At 38.5% G+C, this 3,849-nt stretch overlaps 1 pseudogene; it reads right to left on the bottom strand.

The window, feature by feature from the left end:
* Nucleotides 1–515: 515 nt before the first annotated feature.
* Nucleotides 516–2,561, bottom strand: LOC131405893 (olfactory receptor 4F3/4F16/4F29-like; annotated as a pseudogene).
* Nucleotides 2,562–3,849: the final 1,288 nt, after the last annotated feature.

Here is a 3,849-nt window from a genome sequence, read left to right as displayed (position 1 = left end):
GCACATAAGAAGGAAATTTGAACACGAGAGAAAGAAAGTATAGGAAGAAAATTGAATTGTGGCATTTTGAAGTCTCTATATTTGATGAAATTTATCGTTTAGAATACTCTAGTCCCATTAGGAAAAGAGCAAGTTCTTGATCAATGTTTGATGAATGGAGTTAGAAATGAAAGAAATATTTTATAGACAGCATGAAAAGTTAACAAAACATAGAGGTGGTTTGAATATTTCATTTCATTTTATTAAATGGGCACTTATATAACACTATAGACCAAGAATTGTTTAAAGCACTTTGCAAATATTAATTCATCTTTATAACCTTATGAGGAAGGTACATTTAACCATAATGAACGGCCATTTTTGTAAACCAAAAACAGTCCAATATCAGAAATTTTACATGGTTCAACTCATCTCCCTTTTACAGATCACTGAATTTAGGCAAAAAGAGGTTAAGGAATTTGTGTGTTAGTAAAAAGCAAAGCTAAGATTTGAAGTCAGGCAGTCTAGCTCAAGAGTCTGTGCTTTTTTTTTCGCTGAAAAAAAAAAAGGGTTAACATAACTCTGAAGAATCTTGCTGATTTCAGTATAATTAGGGCAAGGATTAGCACTAGACAGAATTATTAAATAGATCATTGTCTTTGAGTATTACCTGACCCCCATTTTTCAAAAGCCCTGATAGTATAGGAACACAGCTTTAGAAAGAACTGGAGTAATTATAAGGCTTAATTCATAGTAACTACATGCACTAGCTGAACTGCTTAAGAAGCTACAACCCAGTGATCCAATTTTAGGCTGATGCTGTGAAAAAAAGTAAAAAATAATTCAAAATAATTCTAGCTCTTTCCTTTCATTTATTGAAAGGCAATATATATCAAAGGGTTAAAGATAGACAATATCTCTTTAAAATCCCCTTTTTATCATCTGTTTTCTTCACATATTACAACTGCTCCCACACATCTCACTACAGAATCTCAAAAAAAAACTACAAGTAATTACAAATTTTGTCATATTTCCTAAGTGCTTTTTTTCAGATTCTGCATCACAAATTCTGAAAATCAGTCTGGCAAGGGAAGATCCTCCTCAGAACACAGACTAGGAAAAAAGATACAAGAGACCAGTCCAGAATCCTCCATATCAAGGAGGGGCAAAAAAATGTGGAAACATTCACATATTAACACTTTTTATTCCATCACATTGCATAAGAGAGAAGAATACCATACCCTCCTTGGTTATGGGCAGAAAACACATTAAGAAAATCCTGGACATTGGTAATTAAACTCATAAGTAAAGCAGCCATGGTGCTGTGTTTCACTGGATTCATATCTGCAGCATGGGCAGGGAGTGTTAGAGATGTTTGTCTTTCTTGATATCAAAATCATTTAAAACGGCTTCCTGAAACTCAATACCTGATTGAATATTCTCCTCATTGCCACATTCATCTCTTTGTTCCTAAAAGTGTAAATAGTGGGGTTCAGAAATGGGGTGATAATCACATCAAAAATGGCAAGGAATTTATCCACTGGCATTGTGGGAAATGGCCATGAGTACACAAAAATACATGGACCAAAAAATAAGACCACCGCTGTGATGTGAGCTGACAGTGTAGAGAGGGCCTTGGACAAGCCATCTGAAGAACGTTGCCAAACAGTGACCAAGATGAAGATGTAGGAGATGATCAAAATGAAAAAAGTTCCCAGGGAGATGAAACCACTATTGGCACTGACCATGAGCTCCAATCTGTAAGTGTCTGTGCAGGCAAGCCTAATAAGTCGAGGAAGGTCACAGTAAAAGCTGTCCACTTCATTGGGGCCACAGAATGGTAACTTTACAACAAATACAAGTTGGATCAATGAGTGGATGATTCCAATGGTCCAGGAAGCCACCAAGAGTAAAATACAAGTTCTGAAGTTCATGATGGTCAGGTACTGGAGAGGCCTTCGTATAGCAACATGACGGTCAAGGGCCATGGCAATGAGCAGCACCATCTCAGTTCCTCCAATAACATGAATGAAGAACACCTGAGCAATGCAGCCTTGGAAAGAGATTACTTTTCTCTCCTTGAAAAGATCAGAAATCATCTTGGGAGCTGCAATGGGGGAAACCCACATGTCAATAAAGAAGAGGTTGGCCAGCAGGAAGTACAGGGGGGAGTGCAAGTGAGGGTCAGAGATCACTGTGAGCACAATGAGGAGGTTTCCCCAAATACCCGCTACATAGAACACTCAGAAAACCAGGAAGAGGACTACTTGTATCTCCAAAGAACCAGTGAGTCCCACCAACACAATTTCAGACATCACTGAATGATTTCCTCCCCTCATGGTCTCAGTCACTTTGGGCTTCATATTTGCCTAAAAGAACAGTAAAAATGAGAAATTGGAATTACTATCCGTATCAATTAGGGTTCCATTAGAGAAGCAGAACCGCTTGCAGATAATATACTCAGGAATTTGTGACAGTGACTCGACCTTACATAATCATGGAGGCTGATTCAGCAGTCTCTGCGAGTCTGTTGTCCTTGCATCCGATGCTGTAGCTTGAAGTCCACAGCACAAGCAGTCAGGAAGGGAAGATGGATGTAAAATGGGGAAGAACAAAAATAAACTGGAACCCACAAGCAAGAGCTAAAGACAGCAAGGACAGACTAAAACCAGTGTTAGTGCTCACTGTCTCCGACCTTGATAGTAGAGCATACAGCAGGACCCGAGGTCCTTCACCACAGAGTTAAACACACACCTGGCCCATGAGTCAGAGATGCTCAAGAAGGATCCCAAGGAAAGTACTGCACTTGCAGTCCCGGCCACTGCCTCAAACCAGTGAGACAAACCAGCAGAGAAATGATAACATGTGTGAGCTAGAAATATGGCTGCAGCTTCACTTCTGCCCTCCAAAAATTGCCAAAGAATCTCTCTTGCAGCTGATTCTGGTTGGAAACATAACAGAAATGGGAATTCTGGAGAATGTAGCTCAATCCAAAAAAGCTGACACAATACAAAGCCACCACACTGGCTATTTAAAAGAATGTAAAACTTTTGAAAATTAGCTATCACCTCTTTTCATCTAGTCAAACATGACCACAGTGGCACTTAAATAGATTTGACAAAGTATTGACACTGGTCCTAATCTCACTCCGTCTTTCACCAACTTCCTCTGTTATTACTGATTCTGTTTAAAATTTCTGGAGAACCATGGGTTCTCCTCTGACCTAAGGGAGCCACTTCAAGTGAGAAATGTAAAAAAGAATCTCAACAGAGTCCTGGGAATAAAAAGAAAATGAATGTACTAAGTACTATATTATATGACAATAAATTGTTGCTTCTCCTAGCCCACAGGGACTTCAAAATGCTAAAGAGTTTGGAGACTGACCTTTCTTTCCCCCTGTTCCAGTTATTTTGAGATCTCACTGGGATTAGGAACTGGTCTATGGACAATTTGGGCATCTCCATTATGGTTTAGGACACATCAGAAGTCTATTTAGTGAGACTCATTTTAGGCCACCTTATATATGATCCAAATAGACTTCCACATGTGAGGCAAACATCAATAACTATATCAAAAGCAGTATCCATTCTGAGTAGAGTATTGCACTTGGTTGAAGAAACAGAAAAACATAAAGCAAAGTTTCTAATCACAAGAGACTTAAAATCAGAGGAAATAGAAAAAAATTAACAGTAATACACAATAGAATATATTAAGGGTCAATTTGTGATTCAGAAATTCATAGAAGCAAGCATCATCAAGAATTGCATTGAATCATCAATTCTTAGAGATTAGAAACTCCCTCTGTAGAATTCTCTGTCAGTGGTCATCCACACTCTCCATGAACAACGTCACCAGTGGTAAAAAATCTAG

Source organism: Diceros bicornis, chromosome 5, assembly GCF_020826845.1.
Source record: "Diceros bicornis minor isolate mBicDic1 chromosome 5, mDicBic1.mat.cur, whole genome shotgun sequence".
Taxonomy (NCBI): domain Eukaryota; kingdom Metazoa; phylum Chordata; class Mammalia; order Perissodactyla; family Rhinocerotidae; genus Diceros; species Diceros bicornis.
This window is presented reverse-complemented; position numbering and strand designations above follow the sequence as displayed.